Consider the following 14650-nt stretch of genomic DNA (forward strand, 5'->3'; position numbering starts at 1 on the left):
ATGTTGTCCACCCCCGGTAGTGCACAGAAGTGTCAAGCCAGACTTTTGTGTTCAAACCTATAGTGAGGGACTGGATTGCAGAAGTTTCTGAGTCAGCGATGACACACCATCAGAGGCACAGTGATCAATGGGAATAAAATCCCTCCTGCACATTATAGCTAATCTTAGTTTCTTCTCCTTATCTCAAATTACTAACTAATATTTGTTAATAAGTGGCAGCTGGTAAAACACTGGAAAAGACATGAATCAAAAAATGAATCGGGTCAATCATTTCAAATGAACTACACGCAACTATCGATAATGCAATACCTCCCAGCTCAGAGTGAAGAGTCAGGGCACATTCTGTGCTTGATGTTGAATGTAAGGTTATAACGATGTTGATTTTGTCTGTTGTTCCCCCAAAGTTTTCATTCTGGAATATTGTTCCATAAATCAGTCTGCTACTTTCCAACACAGCTAACCCTCAGGTGGCCCTGGCCAGTGAGTGTCAGGGGGGTACATTGGGGTCCGTTCCGGTCCATCAGCCCCGGGCTCCCCGACCAACCTTGGCTTCCATTGGCAACACCTTGATTTGATGAGAAGATGGGAATTGGGAGCAGGAGTAGGCTATTTGGCCCCTCCAGCCTGCCCGCCCATTCAGCAGCATCTCGGCTGATCTGACTGCGGTCTGAGATCCACCCCACCTGTCTCACAAAACCCCCAACTTTCCCCAGCTGGAGAACGGACAGGGAATCGATTTCTAATCATTATCAGGGACTGTTTCAAACTCCTGGAAATGAGGGGGGAGATAAGGAATAAGGTGGGTGACACAACAGGAGATTACAGATAACTCTGGTAATCACAACCTGTCAACCTGGTAATAGCTGATGTTGCATTTAATTAGCAATATGCCAGAAGAAATATTATCCACTAGATAAAGGTGAACAATTCAGGATATTAAAGACATTAATCATAAATCATTGCACGTATTCTGTAATGACGAATGGATCTACATTGTACAGACTATCAGCTCTGAAGGAGGTTAATACACTCGAAACATTAACTCTGTTTCCCTCACCACAGATGCTGCCGGACTTGCTGGGGTTTTCCAGCCTTTTCTGTTTATATTTCAGATTTATGATGCGCAGTGCTTGGTTTTTGCATTTCTATAGCGCCTTTCTCATTTCCCAGATGTCCCAAAGTACTTCACAGACAATTAAATACTTTTACTGCTCAGGCAAGCGGTACATCTAATTTATACTCAGTAATTGGGATCAATGATCCGAGAATCTGTTTTAGTGATAGTGAGTGAGCATACATACTGACCCACGACAGCTGGGAGAACTGTTCTGCTCCTCTTCAAATGGTATCATCGGATCCTTTACATGCACATGAATAGCAGTCAGGGGCTCAGTTTAACATCATATTCATAAATCAGCACCTCTGACAGTGCAGCACTCCCTCAGTACTGACACTCTGACAGTGCGGCACTCCCTCAGTACTGACCCTCTGACAGTGCAGCACTCCCTCAGTACTGACCCTCTGACAGTGCAGCACTCCATCAGTACTGACCCTCTGACAGGGCAGCACTCCCTCAGTACTGACCCTCTGACAGTGCGGCACTCCCTCAGTACTGACCCTCTGACAGTGCGGCATTCCCTCAGTACTGACCCTCTGACAGTGCAGCACTCCCTCAGTACTGACCCTCTGACAGTGCGGCACTCCCTCAGTACTGACCCTCTGACAGTGCGGCACTCCCTCAGTACTGACTCTCTGACAGTGCGGCACTCCCTCAGTGGTGACCCTCTGACAGTGCGGCACTCCCTCAGTACTGACCCTCTGACAGTGCAGCACTCCCTCAGTACTGACCCTCTGACAGTGCGGCACTCCCTCAGTACTGACCCTCTGACAGTGCAGCACTCCCTCAGTACCTACCCTCTGACAGTGCAGCACTCCCTCAGTACTGACCCCCTGACAGTGCGGGGCTCCCTCAGTACTGACCCTCTGACAGTGCGGCACTCCTCAGTACTGACCCTCTGACAGTGCAGCACTCCCTCAGTACTGACCCTCTGACAGTGCGGCACTCCCTCAGTACTGACCCTCTTACAGTGCAGCACTCCCTCAGTACTGACCCTCTGACAGTGCGGCACTCCCTCAGTACTGACTCTCTGACAGTGCAGCACTCCCTCTGTACTGACCCTCTGACAGTGCAGCACTCCCTCAGTACTGACCCTCTGACAGTGTGGGGCTCCCTCAGTACTGACCCTCTGACAGTGCAGCACTCCCTCAGTACTGACCATCTGACGGTGAGGCACTCCCTCAGTACTGACCCTCTGACAGTGCAGCACTCCCTCAGTACTGACCCTCTGACAGTGCAGCACTCCCTCAGTACTGAGGGAGTGCTGCACTGTCAGAGGGTCAGTACTGAGGGAGTGCCGCACTGTCAGAGGGTCAGTACTGAGGGAGTGCTGCACTGTCAGAGGGTCAGTACTGAGGGAGTGCCGCACTGTCAGAGGGTCAGTACTGAGGGATGCTACACTGTCAGAGGGTCAGTAGTGAGGGAGCCCCGCACTGTCAGAGGGTCAGTACTGAGGGAGTGCTGCACTGTCAGAGGGCCAGTACTGAGGGAGTTCCGCACTGTCAGTGGGTCAGTACTGAGGGAGTGCTGCACTGTCAGAGGGTCAGTACTGAGGGAGTGCTGCACTGTCAGAGGGTCAGTACTGAGGGAGTGCCGCACTGTCAGAGGGTCAGTACTGAGGGAGTGCTGCACTGTCAGAGGGTCAGTACTGAGGGAGTGCCGCACTGTCAGAGGGTCAGTACTGAGTGAGTGCTGCACTGTCAGACGGTCAGTACTGAGGGAGTGCCACACTGTCAGAGGGTCAGTACTGAGGGAGTGCTGCACTGTCAGAGGGTCAGTACTGAGGGAGTGCTGCACTGTCAGAGGGTCAGTACTGAGGGAGTGTTGCACTGTCAGAGGGTCAGTACTGAGGGAGTGCCGCACTGTCAGAGGGTCAGTACTGAGGGAGTGCTGCACTGTCAGAGGGTCAGTACTGAGGAATGCTGCACTGTCAGAGGGTCAGTACTGAGGGAGTGCTGCACTGTCAGAGGGTCAGTACTGAGGGAGTGCCGCAGTGTCAGAGGGTCAGCACTGAGGGAATGCTGCACTGTCAGAGGGTCAGTACTGAGGGAGTGCCGCACTGTCAGAGGGTCAGTACTGAGGGAGTGCTGCACTGTCAGAGGGTCAGTACTGAGGGAGTGCTGCACTGTCAGAGGGTCAGTACTGAGGGAGTGCCGCACTGCCAGTGGGTCAGTACTGAGGGAGTGCCGCACTGTCAGAGGGCCAGTACTGAGGGAGTGCTGCACTGTCAGTGGGTCAGTACTGAGGGAGTGCCGCACTGTCAGAGGGTCAGTACTGAGGAATGCTGCACTGTCAAAGGTGCTGATTTATGAATATGATGTTAAACTGAGTACCTGACTGCTATTCATGTGCATGTAAAGGATCCGATGATACCATTTGAAGAGGAGCAGAACAGTTCTCCCAGCTGTCGTGGGTCAGTATGTATGCTCACTCACTATCACTAAAACAGATTCTCGGATCATTGATCCCAATTACTGAGTATAAATTAGATGTACCGCTTGCCTGAGCAGTAAAAGTATTTCATTGTCTGTGAAGTACTTTGGGACATCTGGGAAATGAGAAAGGCGCTATAGAAATGCAAAAACCAAGCACTGCGCATCATAAATCTGAAATATAAACAGAAAAGGCTGGAAAACCCCAGCAAGTCCGGCAGCATCTGTGGTGAGGGAAACAGAGTTAATGTTTCGAGCGTATTAACCTCCTTCAGAGCTGATAGTCTGTACAATGTAGATCCATTTGTCATTACAGAATACGTGCAATGATTTATGATTAATGTCTTTAATATCCTGGATTGTTCACCTTTATCTAGTGGATAATATTATTCTGGCATATTGCTAATTAAATGCAACATCAGCTATTACCAGGTTCACAGGTTGTGATTACCAGAGTTATCTGTAATCTCCTGTTGTGTCACCCACCTTATTCCTTATCTCCCCCCTTCATTTCCAGGAGTTTGAAACAGTCCCTGATAAAGATTAGAAATCGATTCCCTGTCCTTTCTCCAGCTCGTTCCTTCCCCCATCTATTTGCTGATCTTTGGTTATTCCACCACCTGACCATGTTTAATGCACCGTTATTAATAATCTCCATCCAAAGGTCCTCTGTTATCTCCATCGAGCTGTGCTTTCTACCTTTTCCGTCACCGTGATATCATTGTCTATTGTCTCTCCTATGCCAAGCTCAATAACTAAGGAACGTTCCCTGACTGGCTGTCGGAAAGCCTCAAACAGGACACCGAGTTTGCCAACAGTCTGGTTCAGCCTGACACAGTGGGTTAGGAAGGGTGTCATTGCGACAACACGGTGGCGCAGTGGTTAGCACTGCTGTCTCACGGCGCCGAGGTCCCAGGTTCGATCCTGGCTCTGGGTCACTGTCCGTGTCTGCGTGGGTTTCGCCCCCACAACCCAAAGATGAGCAGGGTAGGTGGATTGCCCATGCTAAATTGCCCCTTAATTGGAAAAATGAATTGGGTACTCTAAATTTATAAAAAAAGAAAATGGGTGACAGACCTCAAGATTCATAAAATCCCTACGCTGAGTCTGCAGCAACCCTGAAAGAGAATTCCACCCAAGTCCACTCCCCCGCCCAGTCCTGATAACCCCGTAACCTAACCGGTTCATCTTTGGACATGAAGGAGCAATTTAACATGGCCAATCACATCTTTGGACTGTGGGAGGAAACTGGAGCAGCCGGAGGAAATCCACGCAGACACGAGGAGAAATTGCAAATTCCACACAGACAGTGACCCGAGGACGGAATCAAACACGGGACCGTTGGCACTGTGAGGCAGCAGTGCTAACCCGGGTCCCTGGCACTGTGAGACAGCAGTGCTAACCCGGGTCCCTGGCACTGTGAGACAGCAGTGTTAACCCGGGTCCCTGGCACTGTGAGACAGCAGTGTTAACCCGGGTCCCTGGCACTGTGAGACAGCAGTGTTAACCCAGGACCCTGGCACTGTGAGACAGCAGTGTTAACCCGGGTCCCTGGCACTGTGAGGCAGCAGTGTTAACCCGGGTCCCTGGCGCTGTGAGACAGCAGTGTTAACCCGGGTCCCTGGCACTGTGAGAGAGCAGTGTTAACCCGGGTCCCTGGCACTGTGAGGCAGCAGTGTTAACCCGAGTCCCTGGCACTGTGAGACAGCAGTGTTAACCCGGGTCCCTGGCACTGTGAGGCAGCAGTGTTAACCCGGATCCCTGGCACTGTGAGACAGCAGTGTTAACTCGGGTCCCTGGCACTGTGAGGCAGCAGTGTTAACCCGGGTCCCTGGCACTGTGAGGCAGCAGTGTTAACCCAGGTCCCTGGCACTGTGAAGCAGCAGTGTTAACCCAGGTCCCTGGCGCTGTGAGACAGCAGTGTTAACCCGGGTCCCTGGCACTGTGAGGCAGCAGTGTTAAACCGGGTCCCTGGCACTGTGAGGCAGCAGTGTTAACCCGGATCCCTGGCACTGTGAGACAGCAGTGCTAACCCGGGTCCCTGGCACTGTGAGACAGCAGTGTTAACTCGGGTCCCTGGCACTGTGAGGCAGCAGTGTTAACCCGGGTCCCTAGCACTGTGAGGCAGCAGTGTTAACCCGGATCCCTGGCACTGTGAGACAGCAGTGTTTTTTTTTTAAATTTAGATTACCCAATTATTTTTCCCAATTAAGGGGCAATTTAGCGTGGCCAATCCACCTACTCTGCACATTTTTTGGGTTGTGGGGGCGAAACCCACGCAGACACGGGGAGAATGTGCAAACTCCACACAGACAGTGACCCAGAGCCGGGATCGAACCTGGGACCTCAGCGCCGTGAGGCGGTTGTGCTAACCACTAGGCCACCGTGCTGCCCTGAGACAGCAGTGTTAACCCGGGTCCCTGGCACTGAGAGGCAGCAGTGTTAAACCAGATCCCTGGCACTGTGAGGCAGCAGTGTTAACCCGTGTCCCTGACACTGTGAGACAGCAACGCTAACCCGGGTCCCTGGCACTGTGAGGCAGCAGTGTTAACCCGGGACCCTGGCACTGTGAAGCAGCAGTGTTAACCCGGGCCTCTGGCACTGTGAGACAGCAGTGTTAACCCAGGTCCCTGGCACTGTGAGACAGCAGTGTTAACCCGGGTCCCTGGCACTGTGAGACAGCAGTGTTAACCCGGGTCCCTGGCACTGTGAGGCAGCAGTGTTAACCCGGGTCCCTGGCACTGTGAGGCAGCAGTGTTAACCCGGGTCCCCAGCACTGTGAGGCAGCAGTGTTAACCCGGGTCCCTGGCACTGTGAGACAGCAGTGTTAACCCGGGTCCCTGGCACTGTGAGACAGCAGTGTTAACCCGGGTCCCTGGCACTGTGAGGCAGCAGTGTTAACACGGGTCCCTGGCACTGTGAGACAGCAGTGTTAACCCGGATCCCTGGCACAGTGAGACAGCCGTGTTAACCCGGATCCCTGGCACTGTGAGACAGCAGTGTTAACCCAGGTCCCTGGCACTGTGAGACAGCAGTGTTAACCCGGGTCCCTGGCACTGTGAGACAGCAGTGCTGACCCGTGTCCCTGGCACTGTGAGACAGCGGTGTTAACCCGGGTCCCTGGCACTGTGAGACAGCAGTGTTAACCCGGGTCCCTGGCACTGTGAGACAGCAGTGTTAACCCAGGTCCCTGGCACTGTGAGACAGAAGTGTTAACCCGGGTCCCTGGCACTGTGAGACAGCAGTGCTGACCCGGGTCCCTGGCACTGTGAGACAGCGGTGTTAACCCGGGTCCCTGGCACTGTGAGACAGCAACGCTAAACCGGGTCCCTGGCACTGTGAGACAGCGGTGTTAACCCGGGTCCTTGGCACTGTGAGGCAGCAGTGTTAACCCGGGTCCCTGGCACTGTGAGACAGCAGTGTTAACCTGGGTCCCTGGCACTGTGAGACAGCAGTGTTAACCCGGGTCCCTGGCACTGTGAGACAGCAGTGTTAACCCGGGTCCCTGGCACTGTGAGACAGCAGTGTTACCCCGGGTCCCTGACACTGTGAGACAGCAGTGTTAACCCGGGTCCCTGGCACTGTGAGACTGCAGTGTTAACCCGGGTCCCTGGCACTGTGAGACAGCAGTGTTAACCCGGGTCACTGGCACTGTGAGGCAGCAGTGTTAACCCGGGTCCCTGGCACTGTGAGGCAGCAGTGTTAACCCAGATCCCTGGCACAGCGAGACAGCAGTGTTAACCCGGTTCCCTGGCACTGTGAGACAGCAGTGCTAACCCGGGTCCCTGGCACTGTGAGACAGCAGTGTTAACCCGGGTCCCTGCCTCTGTGAGACAGCAGTGTTAACCCAGGTCCCTGGCACTGTGAGACAGCAGTGTTAACCCGGGTCCCTGGCACTGTGAGACAGCAGTGTTAACCCAGGACCCTGGCACTGTGAGACAGCAGTGTTAACCCGGGTCCCTGGCACTGTGAGACAGCAGTGCTAACCCGGGTCCCTGGCACTGTGAGACAGCAGTGTTAACCCAGGTCCCTGGCACTGTGAGACAGCAGTGTTAACCCAGGTCCCTGGCAGTGTGAGACAGCAGTGTTAACCCAGGTCCCTGGCACTGTGAGACAGCAGTGTTAACCCGGGTCCCTGCCTCTGTGAGACAGCAGTGTTAACCCGGGTCCCTGGCACTGTGAGCCAACAGTGTTAACCCGGGACCCTGGCACTGTGAGGCAGCAGTGTTAACCCAGGACCCTGGCACGGTGAGACATCAGTGTTAACCCGGGTCCCTGGCACTGTGAGACAGCAATGCTAACCCGGGTCCCTGGCACTGTGAGGCAGCAGTGTCAACCCGGGTCCCTGACACTGTGAGACAGCAGTGCTAACCCGGGTCCCTGGCACAGTGAGACAGCAGTGTTAACCCGGGTCCCTGGTGCTGTGAGACAGCAGTGTTAACCCGGGTCCCTGGCACTGTGAGACAGCAGTGTTAACCCGGGTCCCTGGCACTGAGAGACAGCAGTGCTAACCCGGGTCCCTGGCACTGTGAGACAGCAGTGTTAACCCAGTCCCTGGCACTGTGAGACAGCAGTGTTAACCCGGGTCCCTGGCACTGTGAGGCAGCAGTGTTAACCCGGGTCCCTGGCACTGTGAGGCAGCAGTGTTAACCCGGGTCCCTGGCACTGTGAGGCAGCAGTGTTAACCCGGGTCCCTGGCACTGTGAGACAGCAGTGCAGAGCATCCTGGGAAGATAAGTGATTTTTATTTTTATTACCTTTTCAAATTGTGTGTGTGGGGGCGGGAAACTGTAAGTGTCATCACAGCAAAGCTGTGGCCTGATTGGCTGGTTGGGAATCTGTTAAATTTGAATAAAAGATAATATTGCAAAAAAAATCTAATTGATTCATTAGATAGTGGAGTAACTAAACCTGAGGGCAGAGATCAGTATTTAGCAGTTAATTTTACAGTAAAAATCATTTAGCGTCAGGGCCATATAGTTAATTGTAATTCAATCTAACAATAATTCAAGTGTTTATTTTAAATTAATTAACTAGTGCTTAAATGTCACTCAGCGGGGTGCAGTGCTCCAACTGTGAGATGTGGGAGATCTGTGACACTTCCAGCGTTCCGGTCGACTACATCTGCAGTAAGTGTAACCAATGGCAGCTCCTCACAGACCGCATGGTTCGGTTGGAGCAGCAATTGGAGTTAGGAGCATGCAGGAAGCGGAAAGTGTCATAGACAGCAGTTATAGAGATGCAGTCACACCCAAGGTACAGGCAGAGAGATGGGTGACCACCAGAAGGGGCAGGCAGTCAGTGCAGGAATCCCCTGTAGTTGTCCCCCTCTCAAACAGATACCCCTTTGGATACTGTTGGGAGGGGATAGCCTATCAGGGGAAAACAGCAGCAGCCAGAGCAGTGGCACCACGGCTGGTTCTGATGTTCAGCAGGGAGGGTCAAAGCTCAGAAGAGCAATAGTCATAGGGGACTCTACAGTCAGGGGCACAGATAGGCGTTTCTGTGGACGTGAAAGAGACTCCAGGATGATATGTTGCCTCCCTGGTGCCAGGGTCCAGGATGTCTCCAAACGGGTAGCGGGCATCCTGAAGGGGGAGGGCAAACAGGCAGCGGTCGTCGTACATATTGGTACTAACGACATAGGCAGGAAGGGGAATGAGGTCCTGCAGCAGGAGTTCAGGGAGCTGAGCAGAAAGTTAAAAGACAGGACCTCTATGGTTGTAATCTCAGGATTACTCCCTGTGCCATGTGCCAGTGAGGCTAGAAATAGGAAGATAGAGCAGCTAAACACGTGGCAAAACAGCTGGTGTAGGAGGGAGGCTTTCCGTTATCTGGACCACTGGGAGCTCTTCCGGGGCAGGTGTGCCTGTATAAGAAGGACGGGTTGCATCTAAACTGGAGAGGCATAAATATCCTGGCCACAAGGTTTGCTAGTGTCATAGAACATAGAACATAGAACAGTACAGCACAGAACAGGCCCTTCGGCCCTCAATGTTGTGCCGAGCCATGATCACCCCACTCAAACTCACGTATCCACCCTATACCCGCAACTCAACAACCCACCCCCCCCTTAACCTTCCTTTTATTAGGACACTACGGGCAATTTAGCATGGCCAATCCACCTAACCCGGGAGGGTTTAAACTAATATGGCAGGGGGGTGGGTACCGGAGCAATAGGTCAGAAGGTGAAACATTGAGGGGGAACTAGGGAATAGGGCCAGCATGGCTCTGAGGCAGAGCAGACAGGGAGATGTTGCTGAACACAGCGGGTCTGGTGGCCTGAAGTGCATATGTTTTAATGCAAGAGGTATAACAGTTAAGGCAGATAAACTTAAAGCTTGGATTAGTACTTGGAACTATGATGTTGTTGCCATTATCACAACTGTACTGCGAGAGGACACCTCAGAGGGCAGTGAGGCTATATGGAATAAAATGAAATGAAAATCACTTATTGTCACGAGTAGGCTTCAATGAAGTTACTGTGAAAAGCCCCTAGTCGCCACATTCCGGCGCCTGTCCGGGGAGGCTGGTATGGGAATTGAACCGTGCTGCTGGCCTGCTTGGTTGGTCTGCTTTAAAAGCCAGTGATTTAGCCGAGTGAGTTAAACCAGCCCCTGGTTTAGGGGTAGAGATCAGGAATAAGAAGGGTGCAGTCACAATGTTGGGGGTTCACTACAGGCCTCCCAACAGCCAGCGGGAGATAGAGGAGCAGATAGGTAGACAGATTTTGGAAACGAGTAAAAGCAACAGGGTTGTTGTGATGGGAGACTTTAACTTCCCCAATATTGACTCACTTAGTGCTAGAGGCTTGGACGGGCAGAGTCTGTAAGGAGCATCCAGGAGGGCTTCTTAAAACAATATGTAGACAGTCCAACTAGGGGAGGGGATGTACTGGACCTGGTATTGGGGAATGAGCCTGGCCAGGTGGCAGAAGTTTCCCAGGATCTACCCCACTACCAGGATCTACCCCACTCCCGGGATCTACCCCACTCCCGGGATCTACCCCACTCCCAGGATCTACCCCACTCCCGGGATCTACCCCACTCCCGAGATCTACCCCGCTCCCGGGATCTACCCCACTCCCGGGATCTACCCCACTCCCGGGATCTACCCCACTCCCGGGATCTACCCCACTCCCGAGATCTACCCCACTCCCAGGATCTACCCCACTCCTGGGATCTACCCCACTCCGGGATCAACCCCACTCCCGAGATCTACCCCACTCTCAGGATCTACCCTACTCCCGGGATCTACCCACTCCTGGGATCCATCCGGCTCACAATCCCTCGCAAGGTCAATGTGATCTTGCGAGATATTGCGATGTAAATCCTGTCCAATGTGGGAGACACAGGCCGCGATTCTCCCGAAAAAATTCTCAGTTAATTTGTGGCGACTTTTTCAGGGAGTTTCCTGCCGGTTGGGGGGGTTTCGGGGGGGGGGGGGGGGGGGGGTGGCACTATCTGGAATGGGGTATTATACAGCACATTAAACAACTCTTTGCACAAACATTATGATTCCTCCGTCACTTTCCTCTGCAATGCGGGCTGGTCCCGGACCCTTTGCCAGTTTCTCCAAGCAGCCCCCCCCTCCCCGTGGCACCCACCCTCCCCGTGGCACCCCCCTCCCCGTGGCACCCCCCTCCCCATGGCACCCCCCTCCCCATGGCACCCCCCCTCCCCATGGCACCCCCCTCCCCGTGGCACCCCCCTCCCCGTGGCACCCCCCTCCCCGTGGCACCCCCCCTCCACGTGGCACCCACACTCCGGCCATGGTCATGTCCCGGGAGGTGTCACCCACCCCCGGGGTGAGTTTGGATGTTGGCTGTTGTGTGTGTGGTGTTGCCCCCCCCCCCCCCCCCCCCCCCCCCCCACACAGTGTCCAGGCATCAAGGTGCGATCGGAATGCTGGGCAATGACTCCCACATGCTCCATGGCTAATCCACCCACAGGAACCCACTTGGCATGTGTCAATGCTCACTTACGCACGCTTGCCAATTCCCAATTAGCGACTGCCTTCAGCCGCACAGCCAGAGTCCTCGGTGGGGGTTATGGGACACAGCTCCCGGGCCAAGGATCCCCCCCCCCACCGCCTGCTGAGCATTGGGGCAGCAAGCTCAGCCTCCCCAGGCCCTTTGCCTGTGAATAAAGATGGCTACTCACTTCCACGGCTCCCCACGGAAGCCATTCCAACAGTGCACGACTTTCAGAAGGAGCACTAATCAGTGCCAGCGTGACCACTTGCTGGGGAGGGGGCTGGGGAGGGGGCTGGGGAGGGGGCTGAATGACGGGAGGCTGTTGGATACGGGGGGGGCTGGGAGGGGGCTGTTGGATACGGGTGGCTGGGGAGGGGGCTGAATGACGGGAGGCTGTTGGATACGGGGGGGCTGGGGAGGGGGCTGTTGGATACGGGGGGCTGGGGAGGGGGCTGTTGGATACGGGGGGGCTGGGGAGGCGGCTGAATGATGGGAGGCTGTTGGATACGGGGGGGCTGGGGAGGGGCTGGGGAGGTGGCTGAATGACGGGAGGCTGTTGGATACGGGGTGGCTGGGGAGGGGGCTGGGGAGGGGGCTGGGGAGGGGGCTGGGGAGGCGGCTGAATGATGGGAGGCTGTTGGATACGGGGGGGCTGGGGAGGGGGCTGTTGGATACGGGGGGGCTGGGGAGGTGGCTGAATGATGGGAGGCTGTTGGATACGGGGTGGCTCCCGTTAATTGTATGGAAATAGGGATTAAGTGTTGATAATTAGGTTCTCGCCATGCTGCGGTTTGATTGCGAATTAGCCAAAGGGAGGGGGCCGGATTCATCACAAACTGTTTGACGCCGGCGCAGTTCCCGTTTTTGGTCTCTCCCGCTATTCTCCGGCCTCGTTACGCTTGAGGGTGAGCGTAGCGAGGCCAGAAGGTCGCACCCTGAGATTTATTTTGGCAGTGGGAAGCTGAACTCAGAGACCGAGCCGCCATTTTGAAAAGGGTGCCCTGATCTCGAAGTGAGCTCGTGGGTCCCCCACACCCCCCCCCATCCATGGACAATGTCACCCTCCAGACACATGGGCAGTACCCTATACCCCACTGGGAGGGGTCCCTGGGGGCTCCCCCTCATCAGGCCCTCCCAAGCCCCCTTGTAGCACCCCCTCCCCTCCAGGACCCTTTAAACCACCCCCCCTCCTCCAGTCTCATTTCACGGGCATGCCCCCCCCCCCAACCCCTGGCCTTTGGTAGTGTCACTCTGGCACTCAGGCAGCCTTGCATTGCCACCCTGACACCCCGTACTCCTTCCAGCTTGGCAGTGTTATTGGGGCATCTTGGCAGTGCCAACCTGGCTATATATCCGTTTACCCCCCAGTTTGCCCGGGCAGCGGGGTTCGCCGCCATTGGCCAGGAACCCCGGGCCCAGAGGGTGATCGACAGTACGAGGGATGACATTGACAGAGGACAGGCCGCTCTGCACCAACAGAAAGGGGTTCCACTCGGCGTAAGTGCAGCTGGTCTGTGCCCGATACCCGGGCAGTGTGCAAAACACGTTCATCCTGGCACACTCCACACTTCCCCGCCTCTTCGAGATGCCCCCCATCCAAAGGGCTGGGGCTGGTTTAGCACAGTGGGCTAAATAGCTGGCTTGTAATGCAGAACAAGGCAGCAGCGTGGGTTCGATTCCCGTACCAGCCTTCCCTGAACAGGCGCCAGGAATGTGGCGACTAGGGGCTCTTCACAGTAACTTCATTGAAGCCTACTTGTGACAATAAGCGATTATTATTATTGGGGGTTTGGCTCCCGGGTGACAGGGGTTACCTGCTGCGGTTGTGGCTGGTGACACCTATCCGGGACCCACAGACCGATGTGGAGACCCCTACAACGGTGTCCATGCAGCGACCTGGGGTGTGATTCAGCCCCCTGGAGCTGTGGTTCAGGTGTCTGGGCCGTTCTGAAGGGCCCTCCAGAACGATGCTGAGAGGGTTTCCCGCATCGTGGTGGCCTGGTGCATCCTCCACATCATCGCACAGCAGAGGGGCGACGTGCTGGAGGAGGAGGAACGCCTGTCCTTGTCCGATCAGGGGGCTGTGGGGGATGGAGAGGATGGGCAGGACGTGGAGCCCCGGCAGGCAGGGGAAGCCGCATGATGTATGCGACAACGCGCACGGGACGTTCTAATCACCTCCAGGTTCACCGACTGGGAGGGGTGTTTCTGGCCAGGGGCATGGAAACCGCATCCCTCCCCACAACCCCACCCCCCCTTCCGAATGACCACCTCCCAGCCTGATACCCCTCCGTGACAGCGGGTCTGGACCATGGGATGGAGGATGACAGCAGCCCGGTCTGTGATGAGCTCCATGCTCCGCATCGTTTGACAATGTCTGACTCCCGCCCACGGGTATCACTTTCCACCATCCACCGCGGTGATCCCTGCCTGCGAGCGAGCTGGCCATTTTCCAGCACACGGGGGTGGGTGTGATCCCTGCCTGCGAGCGAGCTGGCCATTCCAGCACACGGGGGTGGGTGTGATCCCTGCCTGCGAGCGAGCTGGCCATTCCAGCACACGGGGGTGGGTGTGATCCCTGCCTGCGAGCGAGCTGGCCATTCCAGCACACGGGGGTGGGTGTGATCCCTGCCTGCGAGCGAGCTGGCCATTCCAGCACACGGGGGTGGGTGTGATCCCTGCCTGCGAGCGAGCTGGCCATTCCAGCACACGGGGGTGGTTGTGATCCCTGCCTGCTGAGCGAGCTGGCCATCCAGCACACGGGGGGGGGGAAGGAGATGCATCAAAGGGGGTGGGTGATCCCTGCCTGCCGAGCGAGCTGGCCATCCAGCACACGGGGTGGGTGTCCATAAATACACACCCGTATATCATGGATGCAGACACACACACTGATGGATATACACTAGGACCAATCAACAAGCATAACAAACACCGCAGCCAATCACCAGTTAGAACACACTCACTATAAAGACAGAGGGCATCAGTTTTCCCACTCATTCTGGATGCAGCCTCTCAGAGGGACAGGTACAGAATAGGCACGGGTCTCTAGTTCAATCTAGCACCGTGTTCACCCACAGTGAGAGTATGTTCATCAGTTTATAGTTTAATACAATAGTGTTGTACTAC

At 55.2% G+C, this 14650-nt stretch overlaps 1 long non-coding RNA gene across 1 annotated transcript in view; it reads right to left on the reverse strand.

The window, feature by feature from the left end:
• Positions 1-301: 301 nt before the first annotated feature.
• Positions 302-14650, reverse strand: part of LOC119973656 — a 16828-nt gene continuing 2479 nt past the window's right edge. The window contains exon 3 of the long non-coding RNA XR_005462362.1: positions 302-316. This is a non-coding gene — a long non-coding RNA (uncharacterized LOC119973656). The remainder of the gene's footprint in view (positions 317-14650) is intronic.

The sequence above is a fragment of the Scyliorhinus canicula genome, chromosome 11 (assembly GCF_902713615.1).
Source record: "Scyliorhinus canicula chromosome 11, sScyCan1.1, whole genome shotgun sequence".
Lineage (NCBI taxonomy): Eukaryota > Metazoa > Chordata > Chondrichthyes > Carcharhiniformes > Scyliorhinidae > Scyliorhinus > Scyliorhinus canicula.